Source organism: Dendrobates tinctorius, unplaced genomic scaffold (assembly GCF_039654945.1).
Source record: "Dendrobates tinctorius isolate UK_male_01 unplaced genomic scaffold, ASM3965494v1 ptg000215l, whole genome shotgun sequence".
NCBI classification, from domain to species: Eukaryota; Metazoa; Chordata; class Amphibia; order Anura; family Dendrobatidae; genus Dendrobates; species Dendrobates tinctorius.
In genome coordinates this window covers 4,016,294-4,041,847 of record NW_027361882.1, presented here as the reverse complement: position 1 = coordinate 4,041,847, position 25,554 = coordinate 4,016,294, and the positions used below count along the sequence as shown (strand labels likewise).

At 51.0% G+C, this 25,554-nt stretch overlaps 1 long non-coding RNA gene and 1 pseudogene across 1 annotated transcript; both read left to right on the top strand.

Annotated features, from left to right (window-relative positions):
• Positions 1 to 24,385, top strand: part of LOC141058839 (exosome complex component RRP41-like) — a 33,924-nt pseudogene extending 9,539 nt beyond the window's left edge.
• Positions 1,720 to 6,896, top strand: LOC141058841 (uncharacterized). The gene is made up of 2 exons (XR_012222332.1): positions 1,720 to 2,838; positions 2,879 to 6,896. It is a non-coding gene; the product is annotated as an uncharacterized lncRNA (long non-coding RNA).
• Positions 24,386 to 25,554: the final 1,169 nt, after the last annotated feature.

The following is a 25,554-nucleotide window of genomic DNA, read 5'->3' as shown; positions in this document are numbered from 1 at the left end:
GCTGAGCACCTACTGCGGTAACATCCACGGCTGAGGCTGTACGCTCGAGAGCTGACAACCTGCCCTCCAGCTGCTGGATGTACCGTTTCAGTCGCTGCTCGTCCGCCATTACTAGCCAGATCCTGGCACTAGTATAATGTTAGGGCTGGCGGAATGCACCAGATAATATAAAGATGGTAATAAGGTTCATTCGCAACCCGGGGTCCACCGTGCAGAGATGTTACCTGCTACCCAGTAATGGCGGACACCATATGGCGGCATAATAGATGTACCCTCGTGGTTTAACGTCACCCGGTGTGTACAGAGGCGGACTCTGTTGCTTCACAGAACCGCACTACCACTGAATATAAATGCTGCAGCCTGTTAAAGCTCACAGAGCTCGGCAAAGTGAGCCCTAGTGTACAGTCACAGGACTCTGCCCCAAAGACACAGGGTTAGAGTCCCGCTAGACCCACTAAGTGCACGGCGTCGCAACTGCAAACACCACTAATAGACGCCGGCTACTGTGGACTGCAGACCAAGTGCACAGTGCCATACAGGCAAAGCCACTACTTGGCGCTGATGCTGGTCCCTGACTCTGCCTCCTACCTGCACTATCAGCCTAGGCACTACCTGGCAAGGCTGAACACCACATGCGTACCAAGAGTAGGGGTTTCATAATGAGTCATTCACCAGAGACATTCATACGTGCATACAACACTCACTCCTCATGGACTATAATAGCGCACGACCGTGCGGCCATGCAATCCTTTTATAACCGCAGCCTTCCATGACCTGGCTGATGGCCCAATCCGAGCTGCTTCAGGACCTGAGCATGTGACCTCCGACCACCAATGAGCAGTTGTCTCACGGGCATGCTCAGATGGAGAAAAGCAGGACTTAGTCCCAGGAGCGTCTGCTTGCCGCTGACTAATGTGGAAGCTATAGCAGAACCTGTGGCAGCAGCCAGACGCATAGCATTAGCCTGAGCAAGACGCTGGACCGACATCTCTGCTGAGCAGGAGTCTCTGCAGCTGAAGAATAATGGGAGACCGCAGAGGATGTGGCTTGAGATTCCCCCTGTACAGTGGTGGGAGCTTGATGCCTGAAGCCAAATATTTGTGTTATTATTCCTATATGAGGTCCTGTTGTGTTTATTTATTTTTTGGTTGGGGAGGACTGTGATGGGGGTGATGATTTGTGTTTGTCAGCTACATCATTTTTGGGAACCAAAAAACCTATTAACAAACTGTTATTAACTCTTTGTAGGCAGGAATGTCAGTATTGGGTAATTGGGTATTTTTCTCCATGTTAAAATGTGTTTGTTTTTGTGTCTCCATTTTCTGAAAGACACAAATTTCACATTTTCCTTAAAGACTTTGACTTTCGTTTTACTATTTTTGGATACATATGACTTTTGATCACTTTTTATTTTAGCTTCTCCCGCAGGACCTGGAGAAACCCTCTCACCTCCCACACCTGTGACTGGTCACATGACCACAACATCATCGCTGCTCCTTTAGCTTCCTGCAGCGGAGGGAGCAGCATGGCCGGTCTGGAGCTGCTGTCGGATCAAGGCTACCGTGTGGACGGAGGAAGGCCGGGGAGCTGCAACAAGGTCCAGGCCCGTATGGGGGTGTTCACGCAAGCTGACGGCTCTGTGTACCTGGAGCAGGGGAACACCATGGCGCTGGCGGTGGTCTTCGGACCCCACGAGGTGACGGTTACTGCACCAGATGATACACTTTGGACTGATTCATTTTTGCATTTGTACCTTTGTTCTTTGTTTTCTTTTAGGTGGTTTTTTTTTTACCTGTTTTTGATTTGCGCCTTTTCATGTTGATTTTTAGGCTGTGTGCCCACGTTGCGTTTTTTATGCGTTTCCGCGCTTAAAAAATTATTAAAAACGCATCCCCATGCAATCCTATGGGATTCCGCAGTTGCTGTGTCAATGCTGCGGATTTTACCGCTGCGGAATCGCATAGGGGTAAAATCCGCAGCATGTCCATTATTTCTGTGGAATCGCGGCGATTCCGCCGCCATAGGATTGCATTGAAACGCTCACTTCACGCATGTGGCTATGCCCACCATGCGTAAAGTGGGCGCTTCATGTGTGGATGGCACCCAGGGCCTGGAGGAGAGGAGACTGTCCTCCATGCCCTGGGTACCATATCCTTGTAAAAAATAGAATTAAAATAAAAAATAGGGATATACTCACCTTATGTCGGCCCCGGAGCCCTCCCGGTCGTCATTGTCGCTGCCGGCATCTTCCGTTCCCAGGGATGCTTTGTGCGAATGGCCTCTGATGACGTAGTGGTCTCGTGAGACCACTACGTCATCAGAGGTCATTGTCGCAAGGCATTCCTGGCAACGGAAGATGCCGGCAGCGTGGCTGAGAGGCGGGACAACTCTGGGGGCCGCCAGAAGGTGAGTATATCCCAGTTTTTAATTTTTTTTAACATTATATTGATGCTGCATAGGCCTCATCAGTAGTAAAAAGTTGGTCACACTTGTCAAGCACTATGCTTGTGTGTGACCAACCTGTCAATCACTTTTCCAAGCGATGCTTCAAGCGCTTGTGTTTTGCGGGAAAATGCATGCTAATTCCACATGCGTTTTACCCGTGGCAGAGTTGCGGAAATGCTGCGGACATTTCCGCAGCATTTCTGCAACGTGGGCACATAGCCTTACTTTTACAGGTTTCTGCATGTGATAAATCAGGGGTACTCAAACTTTTTAAACAGGGGGCCAGATTACGGTCCCTCGGACCGTTGGAGGGCCGGAATATAGTTTAAAAAAAATTATGAATAAATTCCTGTGCAAACAATAGGCAGCACAGGTCCCCATTAGGCAGCACAGGTCCCCATTAGGCAGCACAGGTCCCCATTAGGCAGCACAGGTCCCCATTAGGCAGCACAAGTCCCCAATTGGCAGGTAGATGTCCCCATTAGGCAGGTAAATGTCCCCAATAGGCAGCACAGGTCATCATTAGGCAGCACAGGTCCCCATTAGGCAGCATACGTCTCCAATAGGCAGCACAGGTCCCCAATAGACAGGTAAATGTCCCCAATAGGCAGCATAGGTCCCCACTAGGCAGGTAAATGTCCCCAATAGGCAGCACAGGTCCCCAATAGGCAGCACAGGTCCCCATTAGGCAGCACAAGTCCCCAATTGGCAGGTAGATGTCCCCATTAGGCAGCACAGATCCCCATTAGGCAGGTAAATGTCCCCATTAGGCAGGTAAATGTCCCCAATAGGCAGCACAGGTCATCATTAGGCAGCACAGGTCCCCATTAGGCAGCATACGTCTCCAATAGGCAAGTAAATGTGCCCAATAGGCAGCACAAGTCCCCAATAGACAGGTAAATGTCCCCAATAGGCAGCATAGGTCCCCAATAGGCAGGTAAATGTTCCCAATAGGCAGGTAAATGTCCCCATTAGGCAGCACAGGTCCCCATTAGGCAGCACAGGTCCCCAATAGGCAGGTAAATGTCCCCATTAGGCAGCACAGGTCCCCATTAGGCAGCACAGGTCCCCATTAGGCAGGTAACTGTCCCCATTAGGCAGGTAACTGTCCCCATTAGGCAGGTAACTGTCCCCATTAGGCGGCACAGGTCCCCATTAGGCAGGTAAATGTCCCCATTAGGCAGGTAACTGTCCCCATTAGGCGGCACAGGTCCCAATAGACAGGTAAATGTCCCCAATAGGCAGCATAGGTCCCCATTAGGCAGGTAAATGTCCCCAATAGGCAGGTAAATGTCCCCATTAGGCAGCACAGGTCCCCAATAGGCAGGTAAATGTCCCCATTAGGCAGCACAGGTCCCCATTAGGCAGCACAGGTCCCCATTAGGCAGTTAAATGTCCCCATTAGGCAGGTAACTGTCCCCATTAGGCGGCACAGGTCCCCAATAGGCAGGTAAATGTCCCCATTAGGCAGGTAAATGTCCCCATTAGGCAGGTAACTGTCCCCATTAGGCAGGTAACTGTCCCCATTAGGCGGCACAGGTCCCCATTAGGCAGCACAGGTCCCCAATAAGCAGGTAAATGTCCCCATTAGGCAGCACAGGTCCCCATTAGGCAGGTAAATGTCCCCATTAGGTCCCCATTAGGCAGGTAACTGTCCCCATTAGGCGGCACAGGTCCCCAATAGGCAGGTAAATGTTCCCATTAGGCAGCACAGGTCCCCATTAGGCAGCACAGGTCCCCAATTGGCAGGTAAATGTCCCCATTAGGCAGGTAAATGTCCCCATTAGGCAGAACAGGTCCCCAATAGGCAGGTAAATGTCCCCATTAGGCAGCACAGGTCCCCAATTGGCAGGTAAATGTCCCCAATACGCAGCATAGGTCCCCAATAGGCAGGTAAATGTCCCCAATATGCAGCACAGGTCCCCAAAAGGCAGGTAAATGTCCCCAATAGGCAGCAAAGGTCCCCAATAGGCAGCACAGGTCTCCATTAGGCAGGTAAATGTCCCCATTAGGCAGCACAGGTCCCCATTAGGCAGGTAAATGTCTCCATTATGCAGCACAGGTCCCCATTAGGCAGCACAGGTCCCCATTAAGCAGGTAACTGTCCCCATTAGGCGGCACAGGTCCCCAATAGGCAGCACAGGTCCCCAATAGGCAGGTAAATGTCCCCATTAGGCAGCACAGGTCCCCATTAGGCAGGTAAATGTCCCTAATAGGTCCCCATTAGGCAGGTAACTGTCCCCATTAGGCGGCACAGGTTCCCATTAGGCAGCACAGGTCCCCAATAGGCAGGTAAATGTCCCCATTAGGCAGCACAGGTCCCCATTAGGCAGGTAAATGTCCCCATTAGGTCCCCATTAGGCAGGAAAATGTCCCCATTAGGCAGGAAAATGTCCCCATTAGGCAGGAAAATGTCCCCATTAGGCAGGAAAATGTCCCCATTAGGCAGGTAAATGTCCCCATTAGGTCCCCATTAGGCAGGTAACTGTCCCCATTAGGCAGCACAGGTCCCCAATAGGCAGGTAAATGTCCCCATTAGGCAGGTAAATGTCCCCATTAGGCAGGTAAATGTCCCCATTAGGCAGGTAAATGGCCCCATTAGGTCCCCATTAGGCAGAACAGGTCCCCAATAGGCAGGTAAATGTCCCGATTAGGCAGCATAGGTCCCCAATTGGCAGGTAAATGTCCCCAATAGACAGGTAAATGTCCCCAATAGGCAGCATAGGTCCCCAATAGGCAGGTAAATGTCCCCAATACTCAGCACAGGTCCCCAAAAGGCAGTTAAATGTCCCCAATAGGCAGCACAGGTCTCCATTAGGCAGGTAAATGTCCCCATTGGGCAGGTAAATGTCCCCATTGGGCAGCACAGGTCCCCAATAGGCAGGTAAATGTCCCCATTAGGCAGCACAGGTCCCCATTAGGCAGCACAGGTCCCCAATAGGCAGGTAAATGTCCCCTTTAGGCAGCACAGGTCCCCAATTGGCAGGTAAATGTCCCCATTAGGCAGGTAAATGACCCCATTAGGCAGGTAAATGTCCAGATTAGGCAGCACAGGTCCCTATTAGGCAGCACAGGTCCCCAATAGGCAGGTAAATGTCCCCATTAGGCAGCACAGGTCCCCAATAGGCAGGTAAATGTCCCCATTAGGCAGGTAAATGTCCCCATTAGGCAGGTAAATGACCCCATTAGGTCCCCATTAGGCAGGTAAATGTCCCCATTAGGCAGCACAGGTCCCCAATAGGCAGCACAGGTCCCCAATTGGCAGGTAAATGTCCCCAATAGACAGGTAAATGTCCCCAATAGGCAGCATAGGTGCCCAATAGGCAGGTAAATGTCCCCAATACTCAGCACAGGTCCCCAAAAGGCAGGTAAATGTCCCCAATAGGCAGCACAGGTCTCCATTAGGCAGGTAAAAGCCCCCATTAGGCAGGTAAATGTCCCCATTAGGCAGCACAGGTCCACAATAGGCAGGTAAATGTCCCCATTAGGCAGCACAGGTCCCCAATTGGCAGGTAATTGTCCCCATTAGGCAGGTAAATGACCCCATTAGGTCCCCATTATGCAGGTAAATGTCCCCATTAGGCGGCACAGGTCCCTATTAGTCAGCACAGGTCCCCAATAGGCAGGTAAATGTCCCCATTAGGCAGCACAGGTCCCCAATAGGCAGGTAAATGTCCCCATTAGGCAGCATAGGTCCCCAATTGGCAGGTAAATGTCCCCATTAGGCAGGTAAATGACCCCATTAAACAGGTAAATGTCCCCATTATGCAGCACAGGTCCCCATTAGGCACCACAGGTCCCCATTAGGCAGGTAAATGTCCCCATTAGGTCCCCATTAGGCAGGTAAATGTCCCCATTAGGCAGCACAGGTCCCCAATTGGCAGGTAAATGTCCCCATTAGGCAGGTAAATGACCCCAATAGGGGTTAAAAAAAAAAAAAAAAAAAAAGTACTCACCTATGTCCCCCGCTGCTCTGAAGAGGCGCCCGCTCATCTCAGTCTTCTTCCTGCACAGGCACACAGGCGGCGTGACGTCATCAGGCCGCGCAGGCGGCGTGATGACAATCACGCCGTCTGTGTGCACTGTGCTCTGCTGCATACAGAGGGCTGCGTAACGCCTTTCCTCGGCGCCTCGTCCCGCCCGCGATTACAGGGCCCGCCGGCATTGAACTGCAGTGCAGTTCATGAGTTCATTGTCGGCCTGGCGGGGGGCCGGATAAAAGTCCTTGGCGGGCCGCATGTGGCCCTCGGGCCATAGTTTGAGGACCCATGTGATAAATCAATTGCAACTTTTTATAACGTTCCATAATTTCCGTGCAGATTTACTCCGATCCCCCGTCGCCCCTCACCTCCCTTACGATTGTAGTCATTTTATATACGCCTGACATTATTTTACTCAAATTTTGCAACCATAAAAAAGGGTAAAACCAAAAAGCGCATTGTTTTAATTCACATATTGGTGTGCGTCATTAATACCAAAGGAAGATAAATGATGAATCTCCCCAAGTTGTGTTGAAAGTTTACTTCACTTTTTACTTTACCACAATGAAGCTTTATTGACATCGTGCGGCGCTGACATTGGCTCTGTCCTTTAGGTTTCTTCTCTTAGATCCGCGGCTCTTGGGCTAAAACCCTCCATGACCGCGCGGTAGTGAATTGTCAGTGTCGGGGTCGTAAACGACAATGAATCCTCATTCACCAGTCATTCCAAATCATTGTGCGAGCGCAAAACATCTGGTACCGATTAAGAATGACTCAGACACGTAGCTGATTCAATCTTAGCTAATGTCCTGCATCCACACCTGTCAGGAGCAGTACAACAACTGGCTTTATTTAAAAATACACAATACTATATTGAGTGTTAGGGGAAGGCGTGCATTAGGCGGGGTTTATGCAGTATACATCTAGTGTCCAGTGTCTCTCTGATTCGTCAAACGTCTCCCGATGGTTACTCCTTCTTCACATTCCTGAGTTATCTTTTTTGAGGAGAAATGAAACTTAGGAGAAATGAAACTTAACTTAACTCTTTAGACACTGAATTTAAGTGAAAGTGAACACTGGCAGCCATCTTTAATACAGTTACATTTGCATTAGCAAGCAATTAGGAAAAACTTATTGTTTCACAGTATAAAAATATAAAAGTTATATAAGAAAATATATTTTCACCTTGACAATCCCCCCTAAACACTAAGTTTTTCCCTTAATGAAAGATCCTTCGAGACTGTCCATGTGATGGGAAAAGGGGAGGTGGATTTCTTCATCCAGACACCTCAGAAGCTCTCCCCTAGCGAGAGGCCTCCAGGCAGCTGAACCCTTCACTAACCTCACATGGAGTTCTCCCGCTGTCCCTAAACTAAGTCTCTTAACATCATCTGAGAATGGGGGGTTTTGTCTACTCTCTTGAGGGGAATATACTTAGGGATCTTCCCTAGATCAGTACCATCGTACTCTGGTGGGTCTACTTCTTGATTGAGGAAGGTGCCAGTCGGAGTTGCTTTGGCAATAACCTTTTTATACAAGGGAATAACACAACAAAGAGTTATCGATCCAATTACAAGGAGGGCAATCAGTACTATACAAGCTTGTTGAAGGAATCCCTTGAGTCCACCCAACCAGCCGGAAAAGAAAGATGTGTCTACTCCAGCATTAGTTTTCAATTCTGCTGCTAACCCAGTTATCTTTTTAAGGGCTATCATGGTTTTTCCATTCACTCCAGAGTTCTGAGGGATATAGGTACAACACTCCTCTCCCACCATCCCACAAACTCCTCCTTTCTCAGCTAATATCATATCAAGGGCTAGTCGATTTTGGAGTGTCATTCTAGTGTTAGGGCCCAATTCTTCAACTATACCTTGGAAGGCATCTTGGCTGAAATTGACAAACCTTTGTTCACTGTAATATATGTAATTGATCCATTCAACATTTTTATTAATCTGCACCTGTGGGATTATAGAAGCAAAGCCAGCATAGATCTGGTTCTGGGCTTTAAATTGGTCAGGCACCCCCCTTGGCACTCCAATAGCATCAATATATACTAGTGGATCTTCTTCATAACTCATATGGAGCTGATCGAGGCTTCTCCTTTTCCTGGTAGGTTCATCAGGTATCTTTGGATCCCAGGGTAGAATCTTGAACTGCATAGCTAGTTTAACAAGGGTGCATTGGCCTGTCCAGGCATTTGGCAACCTAGGACGGAGCTTACCATCTCCACATAACCAATAAATGTCATACATATATTGTGTATGTTTGATTAACAAGTCAGTATCCAGAGAACTATTCTCTTTGCAGAAACCTGTCTCGAAGATCCCTACTGGTGTACCTGTGGTGTCGTGGGAATTATAGCAGGTGTAATTGTCAACTAATACAGTTACTTCTCCTGGGACCTTTAGTTTGGGTTCCTTATGAATTAGTGGGACGTAATCTGGGCAATCAGTGGGCTTCAAACCTTTCAACAAATTCATGACACAGGCAGTGGTGTTTAGGTATGCTCTGAGTATTCAACTGGTCATTCGGAATAACAAAGGTAGCTGGAGTCAAACGACCCAGAGTACAAGCACCTTTTACCCCTACTGGCAACCATTTATATGCATTGTCTCCACATACCCAGAACATGTCACTAGGTAGGTCCCATAGGACTGAATGTTGTAATACCAGTCTATGAACTAAATCTATGAACGCAGATACATTCTGAAGCATACACCAATTTGGAAGTTGTCCTAAAGGGCTACAATACCCTACATCGGGATTTCCACAGGTGGGAATTCCTTTCTCATATCCAGATGACTCGTTGCAAGGTATATTACCTGAAATATTAAAACAAGTTTCATTATTGCCCTGGGGAAATAAATTGGAATACTCCCAGGACGTATTATGCAACCTTCTTTCTAGCAGTATTGGTTTGAAGGCATCAGTAGAGTGGGAAGTTACATTAAAACTAACTTGTAGGCCATACATTGGAATTTGCCCCAGGTAGGTTAATCGAGTTCTATTCCTGGGTACCCAAGCCCCCCCTTTATATGCCAGATATTGAAGGTATGTGTTACTTCCTGAAAGATTACCCTGCCACCAAGGGTATCCTACCCATCCCACAATAGGTATTCCAACAGTTGTGTTCCATAACTTCACATTATTTGTGGCATTATTAGCGAGTGTATCAGAACAACTGGTCCAGGCAAATAATTCCTTGGGTGGCACAGGAATAACAAGGAACGGAATACTAGTGGCCGATATTGGTGAATGTGTGCAGATCCAGCAATCTGCTGGAGACTGAGTGTCTTTTTGACCTATCATTCAGTATTTTTTTCATGATGTTGTAGAAACTTATTATTCAAGGACATTGGAGAATTTAGATTGTCCCACGCAGCTACCATTATTACAGAAAATGCAACAAAACCAAACCAAAACATTATGCACTCTTATGCTTTGTTAATTCCTGTGGCTAGTTTGCAATGCGATGCGTGGATCCAGGTTGGTCGTCCTTCCAACTTAACAGAAGTAGGCGTTGTCAGGAGTACTTGGTAAGGTCCTTGATATCGGGGTTCAAGGGTCTTTCTGGAGTGTTTCTTGACATATACGTAATCACCAGGTTGTAGACAGTGAGTTCCTTCCACACTATCTGGATCTGGAATGGAAGAGAAAACTAGAGAATGCATTTGAGTTAAATGCTTTTGCAACTGGATTACATAACTTGTCAAATTATCCACATTGAGTGTTAAGACCTGTGGGTAGTACAACCCTGTGTTCGGTGATCTTCCAAACAGTATCTCGAAGGGTGACAGTTTAGTTTTCCCCGTGGGTGTGTACCTTACTGAGAATAATGTTAATGGGAGACACTCTGGCCATGGTCTATGGGTCTGCTCCATGGTTTTCTGTATTTTCAATTTTAGTGTCCCGTTCATTCTCTCTACCTTCCCTGAACTCTGTGGGTGGTAGGGTGTATGAAATGCTTGTTCTACACCTATCATTTGCATTACATTTTGCATTACCTCAGCAGTAAAGTGTGTACCTCTGTCTGATTCAATTGTTTCAGGGACACCGAATCGTGGTACTAGTTCCATCACCAGTTTCTTTGCAGTAGCTCGAGCTGTAGCCGTTTTCACCAGGTAGGCCTCTGGCCATCCAGAGAAGAGATCTACACATACTAGGATATTTGCATACACTCCTACCTTGGTAGCTGTATGTCGTCAATCTGCCGTCTCTGAAACGGGTAGAGAGGCCTAGGTGTCGCTTTCTTAGGGACTTTTACTGTTTTACCTGGGTTGTGCTGTGCACAGATGAGGCATGATTGTACAAGTTTCGCGGCTGCGTAACTGAAACCAGGAGCGATCCAGAAGGCATCTACCATGGCACACATGTGACTTTTTGAGGTGTGATTGGGGCCATGTGCTGCTTGCGCCATGATTGGGAACAGGGACTTTGGTGGGCACATTTTATCCTTATTCTCCCATACTCCATTTGAGTTCAGCTCAGCTCCCAGTCTCCCTCGGTGTACCTTCTCTGTTTGGGCAGCCTTTTGCTGGAGGGATTTCAGGACATCTAGACCCAATGTGGCTGGAATACGCTGACTCCCCGCCACCGTCCACTGCTCTCTCTAGGCCGCCTTGTGCTATTTTAGCAGCCTCGTTCGCCCTTCTATTGCCCTCTACCTCCACGGAGTCACCTTTGTGTGTGCTTTTACCTTGACAATGCCAACCTGGACTGGTAACATCAATGCCTCCATCAATTGTTTCACCAGCTCTGCATTTTTAATGGGCTTCGAATCTGTGAAAATATTAGCGACTTTACCTGCAGCGGCTCTACACGCCTCAGTGAGTGCCTTCAACTCTGCCTCCTGCACCGACATGTGAGGAGAGAGTGGTTCCGCTCGGATTACCTCATGTGAGGATACTACTGCATATCCAGTGTAGAATCGTCCATCCTGGTGGTATCTGGGGCCATCTACAAAAAAGAAACTCAAAGTCTGCATTAGGAACAGGTTTTTCATGAATGTGTGCAAACCCAACTGTCTCCTGACTCATCAGTTCTATGCAGACATGTTCATGCGTCATGTCAAAGTATCCTTCCTCACTCGCTAATACGGTCACCAATTCCCCCTTTTCTGAATCCACAGGCAGGAGGGTGGCTGGATTCAGAACGTTACATCTTTTGAGGAGTGACATACTCAGGAATTAGTAGAGCACACTCAAGTCGGAGCTGTCTGGCCATAGACAGATGTTTTGGTTGAACTTGTACGAGTATGGCATGGATGTCATGTGGGGAATAGATTGTCAAAAGAAACGTCAGTGTCATCTCACATGCCTTTCCTATTACGTCTCCACTTTTTTCCTTGTGCTCCAGCATACATGACAGGTCGTTTTATTGTCCTTGTTTGCTCAATTTCTTTAGCTACCTTAAGGAGGTCTTTCGGATCTACATGTCTCCATTCAGGTCTGGCTGTCTGTACTGCGTCTCGTAAGTCTTTGTTCATACCGTCAATGAATGCATCCACCAGTATTCTAACATCAAGTGGATTTATGCAAATGTACCCCATGTCTGCCCATTTCAGCTGTAACCGTCCAAGGTATATCTCTACTCTCTCTCCTCTTTGCTGTGTCACATTAGTCAGGAGTACAGACTGCTCTGATTGTTCCACTGCAGCCCATTGTCTTAGTGACTCACAGTACGTCTCCCCAGATCGTGCAGATTTATCATCCATGCCCCAAGCCTGATTCTTTGTCACATCTGTGTGTCTTAATTATATGATCTAGTGCGTCACCTGCCTTTAAACTCACCAACCTCTCTAAGTCTGCCCAGGTACACTTATATGTCTGCTGTACTTCCTTTATGTGTCTGTAAAACGGGAATGGTTGGTCTTCAAGGGCAGGCAGCTGCTTCAGCAAAGCTAGCTGATCAGAGGGGCTCCAGGGATAATACACCTGTATCTTTCTTATTCTAGTCACACTTCTAGGTCCTGATGGGGTTGGCCGTCTGATGTCTACTGTCAGCTTACTCCTCAAGGGCCAATGTCCCACTACCCACTATCCACACTATTATGTCAGCTTCTTATGATCTTGTCTGGATAAGATTTAGTGCAATTCTCTTAGGTCAGTAGCACAGGTCACACTAGTAGCTATTCAGTCTGGGTTTGTCTGAGTCTGACCACAGTGTTTACAAGTCCATCTGTTTTGTCTGGGTCTCTGGTTACACTTTGTCAATCAAACATTCATAATACACCTTCCACACTGCTGCACATTCTCAAGCATCATTTATTCACTTGCTATTTTCTTCCCTTGTCTGTGCCTTTTTGTACATCCAAACATTCACACTCTGGTATTTTTGCCTTTTTCAATATTTGTCCCACTTGTTTTACTGCTTCCTTCCTTCTCTGTCTCTTGTAATTTGACACAATTTGCTATACAAATCAATCACACAACTAGAAGCAGGTTCAAACACATTAATGACCAAGCAATCACTTACAATTCCCTTCTAAATTAGGCACCATATCTTACTTTTAACTTCCAATCTTCAATTAAGTACTGTTGCTTTAAAATGCACAAATCTTTCAGCTTGTACCTTACGGATAGAATTACAGAGAATTTTGAGCACAGCTCACACTCAGCAGAGATAAGAGCGAAGGGAGAAGAAACTGCGCAGCTCCATCCTTCCCCCCTCCCGTCAGAATGCAGCGTCGTCCTTCACAGAATTCTGTAGTTCTTTAGACTTATCAAAATCAATTTCTACAAAGAAACTCAAAATCACGGGATTTCACCGTAAGGGCAGATAACTGTATAATGAGATTAACCATGCCTTGCCCTTTTTCTGGCCAAATGCATTCAGGAAACTTTACAATGCAATGCCACATATAACACGAACTATATCATTACTCAATTCATTCAGTCTCAGATGTAGATTTGAAATATCTATAACGCATCTGTCCGGGATTCCACCACAACTAGAAAGGTCACAAATCTCTTGACACAAAAATGATGTGTGATGATTCATTCATACGTGCTCATTCACTGATTTTTTTTTTTTTTTTTTTTTTTTTTTTTACTCAATTACTCATCTCTCATCTTATTCAGAGGTTCTCATAGACATATATACAAGGATTCACACAGCCTGCCTATCTTGCACTTTGGATTTGATTAATACTTTTTCCAGGTTCTTTGCTGCACTACTTCCATATCTATCCTCAATTATATCACATAACCGATTTCCTTCTTCAGGTATCTTTCCCTGACTGTTCCCCATCAATCTCTTTCCATCCTTCATTCTTCAAGCCTCGCGCAACTCGCAGATGAGCTTGTGCTTGTTCTAACAATCCTTTATCTTTCAACATGCCTCGTTTGTTCTCTATGAGATTATGCCACATAGCCGGCTGTAATCTCCCTGACGAGGGCAATCCTACATGCTTATACAATCTCTCAACATTCTTGACTGCCTTCTTGCCTTCCCGTGACGCTACTATTGCCTTGACCTCCACAGCATCCTCATCTAACTTGTGGGGCACAGACTTCTTCTGCTTTAAGATACGCAGCATGACTCTTACAGAATACTATGGTTCTCTGCAGAAAAACCACTGGTAGCGATATCAACACTGATGTTCCACAGTACGGAGCCTCACGTTCGACGTACTAGGAAAAGAGCCTCGCGCTCAATATTTCCTTTCCCTAACCTTGAACAGCAGTGATTAACAGACTATCCTGCCACGATATTCCAACAGTCGGGAGGCGGTCTCCTAGTGAGAGCCCTCCACAGAAATACAGGTGGTCCCTTCTCGGGACGTCTTAATTACCTAGCTGGTACAATATCACAGAGGCTGCGTCTCCTATCCCTTCCTCTAGGTTGCCCCACAATCTGCAACTAGCTCAATTTATCACTCCACTTCACTACTAGACAATAGTCACGGGTAGGGTGGTTGAATGGAGTACAATGACCGGTGGAGGAGGTGTGGTGTACACGAGGACGCGCAGAATGCAACGTCTCTCAGTTGCTGGTTCAGAGCGTGGCACAGGATCGCACTCGGTCTCACCACTCGACCGGTCACCCCTCAGACCCAAGGAGACCACAGACAAACCAATAACGGCTGAGACACTAGCAAGTGTGACACATACAGTGTATATGATCTCACTTACCGTGTTTTGGAGGGTGATCAGTCCTCGAGGTCAGCCACTACAGGTATCATCCACAGACATCCAAGCATGGGTCCAGAGGAGCCTCGGATCACTGTCCACGCCCCACGTTGGGCGCCAAATTGTCGGGGTCGTAAACGACAATGAATCCTCATTCACCAGTCATTCCAAATCATTGTGCGAGCGCAAAACATCTGGTACCGATTAAGAATGACTCAGACACGTAGCTGATTCAATCTTAGCTAATGTCCTGCATCCACACCTGTCAGGAGCAGTACAACAACTGGCTTTATTTAAAAATACACAATACTATATTGAGTGTTAGGGGAAGGCGTGCATTAGGCGGGGTTTATGCAGTATACATCTAGTGTCCAGTGTCTCTCTGATTCGTCAAACGTCTCCCGATGGTTACTCCTTCTTCACATTCCTGAGTTATCTTTTTTGAGGAGAAATGAAACTTAGGAGAAATGAAACTTAACTTAACTCTTTAGACACTGAATTTAAGTGAAAGTGAACACTGGCAGCCATCTTTAATACAGTTACATTTGCATTAGCAAGCAATTAGGAAAAACTTATTGTTTCACAGTATAAAAATATAAAAGTTATATAAGAAAATATATTTTCACCTTGACATCAGCACAGCAAGGCCACCTTCAGCACCGGGGAAAGGAAGCGCCGGCCTCACTGAGAACGTACGTCCACCAAGATGACCCTACACCTGAAGCAGACGTTTGAGGCCGCCATCCTCACCCAGCTGTACCCGCGCTCTTAGATTGATATATACGTACAGGTGAGGAGGGAAGGGGCGACGCACGCTGTATCGGGGCAGCATGTCCTCCTGTATTGTGCCGCCAGGTGTGTATAGTGCCAGCAATCAGAGCGCTGCAGGATCAAGGCGCTTAAAGGGAACCTGTCAGTAGTTTTGGCCCATAAGAGATACGGCCATCACCTTTCAGGGCTGATACACAGCATTCTATAATGTTGTACGTATATCTGCCCCCAACCTGACCTGGAAGAACTGAAAAATAACTTTTATCATACTCACCTGCGGGGCAGTCCGGTCCGATCGGTGTCACTGGTCTTAGTCCGGCTCCGCCCTCCTGCTTGCTTCTTGTGGATGACGTGTCCCTGCATAATCCACACAGGCTACTCGGCTTCGAGCTCCTGCACAGGCATACGTCTTTGTCCTGGTGAGGGTCAGAGCACAGTACTGCAGTGCGCAGGCACCGGACCTCTCTGACCTTTTCTGGCACCTGCGCACTGCAGTACTTTGCTGTGCCCTCACCAGGACAGAGAAGTACGCCTGCACAGAAGCACGATGCCGAGGAACCTGTGTGGATGATGCAAGGTCGCGTCATCCACAAGAAGCAAGCAGGAGGGCAGCAAGAAGATGAGAGACCAGCAACACCCTTTGGACCGGAGCGCCCCACAGGCGAGTATAATAAAACTTATTTCTCAGTTCTTGCAGGTCGGGTTGGGGGTAGATATACAGCATTATAGAATTCTGTGTATCAGCCCTGAAAGCAGATGACCGTATCTTATATCGGCCAAAACTGCTGACAGGTTCACGTTAAAAGCAATAAAAAAAGTAATTTGAAAATTAGAAAGGTTTTTTTTTATTCCCCACTACAGAAATAAAGATTACAACAAAATAAACCTGTTCGTTATCGACATCCAAAAAAGTTCAGTTTACCAAAATATGAAGTTATTTACTCGTATAGGAAACACAGTGGAAGTAAGAAAATAAAGTCGAAATGCTCCAATCTCCAGTAAAAAAAAAAGAATAGAATAAGAAGTGATCGAAACGTCTTGTGTCGGCCAACCTGACAGTGATAAAAGCTGATTTCAGGAAAATCTATATATATATGAGGCATCATGATTACTCGCTAATCTCGCCCCCTGCACAGGAGCTCCGCCCCCACCACATCACCACACGCAATCCCGCCCCCCCACCACATCACCACACGCAATCCCGCTCCCCCACCACATCACCACACGCAATCCCGCTCCCCCACCACATCATCACACGCGATCCGGCCCCCACATCACATCACCACACGCAATCCCGCTCCCCCACCACATCACCACACGCAATCCCGCCCCCCACCACATCACCACACGCGATCCGGCCCCCACATCACATCACCACACGCGATCCGGCCCCCACATCACATCACCACACGCAATCCCGCCCCCCCACCACATCACCACACGCGATCCGGCCCCCACATCACATCACCACACGCAATCCCGCCCCCCCATCACATCACCACACGCAATCCGGCCTCCACATCACATCACCACACGCAATCCGGCCTCCACATCACATCACCACACGCAATCCAGCCCCCACATCACCACACACAATCCCGCCACCACACCACATCACCACACGCAATCCGGCCCCCACATCACCACACGCAATCCGGCCCCCACATCACCACACGCAATACGGCCCCCCCACCACATCACCACACGCAATCCGGCCCCCCCATCACATCACCACACGCAATCCGGCCCCCACACCACATCACCACACGCAATCCGGCCCCCACACCACATCACCACACGCAATCCGGCCTCCACATCACATCACCACACGCAATCCGGCCCCCACATCACATCACCACACGCAATCCGGCCCCCACATCACATCACCACACGCAATCCGGCCCCCACATCACATCACCACACGCAATCCGGCCCCCACATCACATCACCACACGCAATCTGGCCTCCACATCACATCACCACACGCAATCCGGCCCCCCCATCACATCACCACACGCAATCCGGCCCCCACACCACATCACCACACGCAATCCGGCCCCCACACCACATCACCACATGCAATCCGGCCCCCACATCACATCACCACACGCAATCCGGCCCCCACATCACATCACCACACGCAATCCGGCCCCCACATCACATCACCACACGCAATCCGGCCCCCACATCACATCACCACACGCAATCTGGCCTCCACATCACATCACCACACGCAATCCGGCCCCCACATCACATCACCACACGCAATCCGGCCCCCCCATCACATCACCACACGCAATCCGGCCCCCACATCACATCACCACACGCAATCCCGCCCCCCCACCACATCACCACACGCAATCCAGCCCCCACATCACCACACGCAATCCGGCCTCCACGCCACATCACCACACGCAATCCGGCCTCCACGCCACATCACCACACGCAATCCGGCCCCCACATCACATCACCACACGCAATCCCGCCCCCCCACATCACATCACCACATGCGATCCGGCCCCCACATCACATCACCACACGCGATCCGGCCCCCACATCACATCACCACACGCAATCCCGCCCCCCCACCACATCACCACACGCGATCCGGCCCCCCCATCACATCACCACACGCAATCCAGCCCCCACATCACCACACGCAATCCCGCCACCACACCACATCACCACACGCAATCCGGCCCCCACATCACCACACGCAATACGGCCCCCCCACCACATCACCACACGCAATCCGGCCCCCCCATCACATCACCACACGCAATCCGGCCCCCACATCACATCACCACACGCAATCCGGCCTCCACATCACATCACCACACGCAATCCCGCCCCCCCACCACATCACCACACGCAATCCAGCCCCCACATCACCACACGCAATCCGGCCTCCACGCCACATCACCACACGCAATCCGGCCTCCACGCCACATCACCACACGCAATCCGGCCCCCACATCACATCACCACACGCAATCCCGCCCCCCCATCACATCACCACACGCAATCCTTTCTATGAAAAGAGGAGATTGGGGACAGTGATGAGGGTAGGGAGTCTGAAAGTGTCTGAAGGTTAATGGCTTGTAGATTTCTGAAAGTGTGGTAGGTAGGAGTGATCTGGGGTGGGAGAGGATTTGTGAGCGTGAAGGAGAGAATGTTGAGGGGAAGCGGTGAGTTATCTAGGTAGCAGATTGAACAGAGCCGGACAAAGATCAGGTCAAGGGTGTTACCGTCTTTGTGTGTCTCAGAGGTTGAGAGCTGTGAGAGGCCTAGAGAAGTGGTTAGTGATAGAAGCTGGGATGCAGCTGTGGAAGTGGGGTTGTTAATGGGGATGTAGAAGTCTCCCAGGATAAGGGTTGGTAGTCCTGAGAACATGAAGTCAGACAGAGAAATGGTCAATGAATTGGGTGGGTGAGCCCGGGGGCCAGTATATGACCGCTACTCTGAGGGAGAGAGGAGGGACGAGACCGATGGTGTAGACCTCAAAAGAAGGGAATGAGAGTGATGGGACTGGGGGGGATGACCTGGAAAGTGCATTGTGGGGACAGGCGTATGCCGACTCCACCACCAGGTCTGTTTGTGGGCCTTGGAGAATGGGAAAATTGTATGCCACCATGGGAAATGACAGCAGGGGAGACAGTGTCAGTATCCAGGTTTCAGTGAGGGCCAACATATTAAGAGAATTGGTCATAAAGTAGTTGTGCAGGAAAGGAAGTTTGTTACATACAGACTGTGGATTCCAGAGCGGCACAATTAAAAGAAGGAGATGAGGGAATGCAACTTATATTAATAAGGTTAGTAGGGTTTCTGTGTGAGGTAGGGTAGGGGTTGAGGTTGGGGGATGGTGGACCGGGGTTGGGGGAGATGTCCCCTGAGATCAGTAGGTGTGGGGAGGAGGACCCCCACATAGTGATTGGGCCGGAACCAAGGGGACCGCCATCAGAATTATTGAAGGAATCACATCAGGAGGATTATAAAGGGAGACATGCGACTGAAGTTGTCAGGGCGACAGGGGGCGGGGCTATGGTAAAAGGAGCAGGGGACGCGCTGAAGTGGCAGTTGGGGAAGAGAGGGAGTGAAGGCAGGACGCAGGGTGACTTGCAGGGGCACCGAGAGGCGGCAGCGTTTTCTTCAGGGCCTGTTGCGCTCCAGCGGCAGCGCTTTCTTCAGGGCCTGTTGCGCCCCAACGGCATCGCTTTCTTCAGGGCCTGTTGCGCCCCAACGGCAGCGTTTTCTTCAGGGCCTGTTGCGCCCCAGCGACAGCGCTTTCTTCAGGGCCTGTTGCGCCCCAACGGCCTCGCTTTCTTCAGGGCTTGTTGCGCCCCAACGGCCTCGCTTTCTTCAGGGCTTGTTGCGCCCCAACGGCCTCGCTTTCTTCAGGGCTTGTTGCGCCCCAACGGCCTCGCTTTCTTCAGGGCTTGTTGCGCCCCAACGGCCTCGCTTTCTTCAGGGCTTGTTGCGCCCCAACGGCATCGCTTTCTTCAGGGCCTGTTGCCCCCCACTGTCATCACTTTCTTCAGGACCTGTTGAGCCCCATTCCTTCCCGGGGAAGCGAGACTTCAGGACAGCCGCCTCAGCGACCTCAACGCGGCCACGCTACCGAAACCAGCAGTCCCTGGAAGGCTAAGTGGCATTATATGTGGTTAAGATTATTGAGTCCCTGCGTGGACTGTTTGTGGTGTTCTTAATATTTGTTTTGTTCAGCCAACCCCAGCGGCTAAAGTTATATAAAAGTAATTTCGTAAACCACCATTCGTCTAGTGTCTCGTCACTGCATCCTGCGAACCTGCTCAACCCTACATAGGAGTAGGAAGAAAAATAGCAAGTAGCTATTGGAATTGTCAGAAGTTTTTTTTCTGCGATGTGTTTGAGCAAGATGGGCTGAGGTTTTTCAGGAAGGTGAGAAGTGCATGGGAGCTGTACATGGGAGAGGGAAGTACAAAAGGGGCTGATGTGTATGAGTTGTGATGGAGGGGGATGGGGCAGTGAATGTTGATGGCAAGGGAGCACAGGAGGATAGAAATGAAGCACATGGGAAAAAAAAGGAGAGCAAAGTGTAGGTTACCTGTCTTCTGCCCTGACTAACTGCCAGGGATTAACTGCTTTTTCTAGATGCTTTGCTGAGGGGATGCGTGCGCCCCACACTGCGTGCACCCCTTAGAATGCCTCTAAATTTATAGGCCACACTACCGGGTCAGCAGAGAGGGATTGTGGGAGCTGGTTTGGGATAAATTAGCAGCAGCTTCTCTACACATCCTCGTGTGGAAAGATGATCAAAGACTCAGTCCTGGCTCCATCTCCATGCTATAGCACCTTTCCCAAGATGATATCTACAGTGACTCCCCAACCATGGACATACAGCAGTGAGTACAATGGAACAGATGAATTATGGCAAACATTCAGTAAGCACAGTTCATTAAAATATATTGCAGGTGACATGCAGCAGATGAGACAGCAGGCAGAGATGTGGAGTTGTACCATTAAAATATAATGCAGGTGACCTGAACAATATAAAAACAAAATGTGAACATCAATGGTGGGACTTTTATATTTTTATTTACCCCATTTGGATTCTTTTCCCCTTTATCAGTATGTTAAGAAGTATAATGATGACATTCAAAAGTACAACTTGCCCTAAAAAAACACATTTTGTTACGGTGATGTGGATGGAAAAATGAGATAGTTGTGGCTATTGGAAGAAGGGGAGGAAAAAAACAAAGCACAAAAATAAAAATTGGCCAGAAAGGGTTAAATGTGATGCAGAAAGTGCCAAATGCTGTCCCTTTCTACCCCATCGTGGGGGAACCCTAGACCAATGGGTTGTATAGGGGGGGGCTACTGATCTTTGTGGATCTGATTATAATGGAAACTATACGCATTAGATGACTGTTTGCCGAAACCATGCTCCGGCGCCCACTCTGTCTACAGCCGCCTCTCCCATGCAGTAGAGCGCTCACTTGGCCAAAGGCCGCCTCTCCCAGGCAGGGGAGCGCTTCCTCTGCCGACGGCCGCCTCTCCCAGGCAGGGGAGCGCTTCCTCTGCCGACGGCCGCCTCTCCCAGGCAGGGGAGCGCTTCCTCTGCCGACGGCCGCCTCTCCCAGGCAGGGGAGCGCTTCCTCTGCCGACGGCCGCCTCTCCCAGGCAGGGGAGCGCTTCCTCTGCCGACGGCCGCCTCTCCCAGGCAGGGGAGCGCTTCCTCTGCCGACGGCCGCCTCTCCCAGGCAGGGGAGCGCTTCCTCTGCCGACGGCCGCCTCTCCCAGGCAGGGGAGCGCTTCCTCTGCCGACGGCCGCCTCTCCCAGGCAGGGGAGCGCTTCCTCTGCCGACGGCCGCCTCTCCCAGGCAGGGGAGCGCTTCCTCTGCCGACGGCCGCCTCTCCCAGGCAGGGGAGCGCTTCCTCTGCCGACGGCCGCCTCTCCCAGGCAGGGGAGCGCTTCCTCTGCCGACGGCCGCCTCTCCCAGGCAGGGGAGCGCTTCCTCTGCCGACGGCCGCCTCTCCCAGGCAGGGGAGCGCTTCCTCTGCCGACGGCCGCCTCTCCCAGGCAGGGGAGCGCTTCCTCTGCCGACGGCCGCCTCTCCCAGGCAGGGGAGCGCTTCCTCTGCCGACGGCCGCCTCTCCCAGGCAGGGGAGCGCTTCCTCTGCCGACGGCCGCCTCTCCCAGGCAGGGGAGCGCTTCCTCTGCCGACGGCCGCCTCTCCCAGGCAGGGGAGCGCTTCCTCTGCCGACGGCCGCCTCTCCCAGGCAGGGGAGCGATCCTCTGCCGACGGCCGCCTCTCCCAGGCAGGGGAGCGCTTCCTCTGCCGACGGCCGCCTCTCCCAGGCAGGGGAGCGCTTCCTCTGCCGACGGCCGCCTCTCCCAGGCAGGGGAGCGCTTCCTCTGCCGACGGCCGCCTCTCCCAGGCAGGGGAGCGCTTCCTCTGCCGACGGCCGCCTCTCCCAGGCAGGGGAGCGCTTCCTCTGCCGACGGCCGCCTCTCCCAGGCAGGGGAGCGCTTCCTCTGCCGACGGCCGCCTCTCCCAGGCAGGGGAGCGCTTCCTCTGCCGACGGCCGCCTCTCCCAGGCAGGGGAGCGCTTCCTCTGCCGACGGCCGCCTCTCCCAGGCAGGGGAGCGCTTCCTCTGCCGACGGCCGCCTCTCCCAGGCAGGGGAGCGCTTCCTCTGCCGACGGCCGCCTCTCCCAGGCAGGGGAGCGCTTCCTCTGCCGACGGCCGCCTCTCCCAGGCAGGGGAGCGCTTCCTCTGCCGACGGCCGCCTCTCCCAGGCAGGGGAGCGCTTCCTCTGCCGACGGCCGCCTCTCCCAGGCAGGGGAGCGCTTCCTCTGCCGACGGCCGCCTCTCCCAGGCAGGGGAGCGCTTCCTCTGCCGACGGCCGCCTCTCCCAGGCAGGGGAGCGCTTCCTCTGCCGACGGCCGCCTCTCCCAGGCAGGGGAGCGCTTCCTCTGCCGACGGCCGCCTCTCCCAGGCAGGGGAGCGATCCTCTGCCGACGGCCGCCTCTCCCAGGCAGGGGAGCGCTTCCTCTGCCGACGGCCGCCTCTCCCAGGCAGGGGAGCGCTTCCTCTGCCGACGGCCGCCTCTCCCAGGCAGGGGAGCGCTTCCTCTGCCGACGGCCGCCTCTCCCAGGCAGGGGAGCGCTTCCTCTGCCGACGGCCGCCTCTCCCAGGCAGGGGAGCGCTTCCTCTGCCGACGGCCGCCTCTCCCAGGCAGGGGAGCGCTTCCTCTGCCGACGGCCGCCTCTCCCAGGCAGGGGAGCGCTTCCTCTGCCGACGGCCGCCTCTCCCAGGCAGGGGAGCGCTTCCTCTGCCGACGGCCGCCTCTCCCAGGCAGGGGAGCGCTTCCTCTGCCGACGGCCGCCTCTCCCAGGCAGGGGAGCGCTTCCTCTGCCGACGGCCGCCTCTCCCAGGCAGGGGAGCGATTCCTCTGCCGACGGCCGCCTCTCCCAGGCAGGGGAGCGATTCCTCTGCCGACGGCCGCCTCTCCCAGGCAGGGGAGCGATTCCTCTGCCGACGGCCGCCTCTCTCAGGCAGGGGAGCGATTCCTCTGCCGACGGCCGCCTCTCCCAGGCAGGGGAGCGCTTCCTCTGCCGACGGCCGCCTCTCCCAGGCAGGGGAGTTCCCTCCTGTATTCTCTGTGAGAAAGGCACTGACTTATCTCATGGAGAGAAATATGGTCAGCAGTCAGAAATCCGACATGTCCACTTGACATCTCTCCTGCCATCAGTCGGATGGCGCCCCACACAAATTAGATCACTGGCCAAAAATGTTGATCTCACCTGGACATCAATCTAATGTGTACAGAGCCTTATCTGTGTGGCGTCCAAAGCCTGGAGTCTTCTCCTACCTCTGTTTGCTGTACTACTATTGTGCTCTATTATCAGCCAAACAGAATGAATCTCCTCTTGTATCAGGCCAGGAGTGCCGGGCTGTCATCTGTTGCTCTCTGTTGTCAGTCGTCTGTGACTGGGGACGGGCCATGTAGCAGAATTTTAGGTTATAATATAATTATTTGATATTTTCTCACTTTTAGATCCTGCAGGCTGATGGAGGCAATTACTGCACATGTGTGAATGCAGCCACCCTGGCGGTGATCGACGCCGGCATCCCCATGTGGGACTACGTTTGCACCAGCTCAGCCGGCTTTGTCGAGGACATGCTGCTGGCGGATCGCAGCTACGTAGAGGAGTCGGCGGGGCACCCCACTTGTCTTTAGCACTGTTACCCAAGTCTGAGCATATCGCGCTGCTGGAGATAAACTCGCGGCTACACGAGGATCACCTGGAGTGAGTGATGGATGCGGCCAGCAAGGCATGTAAGGACGTGTACGCGGTGCTGGAGCAGGTGGTGCGCGACCACTTACAGGAGGTGTTGGCGCTGGTCGGAGATCGGGGGGCAGCGTAGATGAGACTCTGGATCTGTATGTGGAGAGAGGAGCCATAAAGGCCGGATCTCCGCACAGAAGCGCGGACTGAGGGGAAGGAGCCGAGGACACCAGGGACAGATTCTTCTATGTTTTGGTTTAATAAATATGAAAAGTTTTTGTTTTTTTACATTATTGCTCAAGTTTTTTGTTGAAGAAAAATTTTTGTTAAAATGGAATTTTTGGTTAATAATGAAAGTTATTTTTTCTGCAGTATTTTTTTTTTTTCTGCTTGCTGTCAGTGAATGGAAATGATCTGATTTACATTCAATGGCTGTGAAGCTATCCTGGTCTTCTCCTGCCCATAGAGCTGAGGGTTAGTGACAGTGTGTCAGTCCGTGATGTACCTGAGTTCACCAGCATTTCTTCTTCTTTTCTGGCCTCCAGACTACACGGATTCCTGTAAGAAACGCTGATGTGTAAGAGGAAAGGTGAACGGGAATATTATTATTATTAATATTTATTTCTAAAGCTCCATTGATTCCATGGTGCTGTACATGAGCAGGGGTTACATACAAATTACAGATATCACTTACAGTAAACAAACTAACAATGACAGACTGATATAGAGGGGAGAGTACCCTGCCCTTTCGGGCTTAAGGGGGTTTTACACTAAGCGATATCGCTAGCAATATCGCTAAAACGTCACTGGTTTTGTGACGTTATAGCGATATTGCTAGCGATATCGCTATGTGTGATACTTACCAGCGACCGGCTCCCCCGCTGTCCATCGCTGATCGCGCGAGAATGTCCGGCTCCATTTCTCGTCGTCTGCTTCCTGCTGAGACTTCCTGCTGTGACGTCCAGCGACGCGTGGACGCCGGCGGGAGGACGCAGGATCGCTGTGTGTGAATGGTAAGTATCGTGCACTGCGTCGCTGCTGCATCGCTGTGAGATCTTTCTGTATGAAAGCTCACTAGCGATCATTTAGCGATGCACCAGCGATCCTGACCGGGTCGGATCGCTGGTTGGATCGCTGGTGCATCGCTAAATGTAAAAGGGCCTTTACATTCTACAGCATGGTGGGGAAGGAGACAGTAGGTTGGGGGGTTGCAGCAGCTCAAGTGATGGTGAGGCGGTAGCTCCAGTAGTGGTGAGGCAGCGGGGATCACTGCAGGCTTTCCTGAAGAGGTGGGTTTTCAGGTTCCGTCTGAAGGATCCGAATGTGGTTGATAGCAGGACGTGTTGGGACAAAGAATTCCAGAGGATGGGGGCTATTCGGGAGAAGTCTTGGAGGCGGTTGGGTGAAGAGCGAATAAGTGTGGAGGAGAGAAGGAGGTCTTGGGAGGACCGGAGATT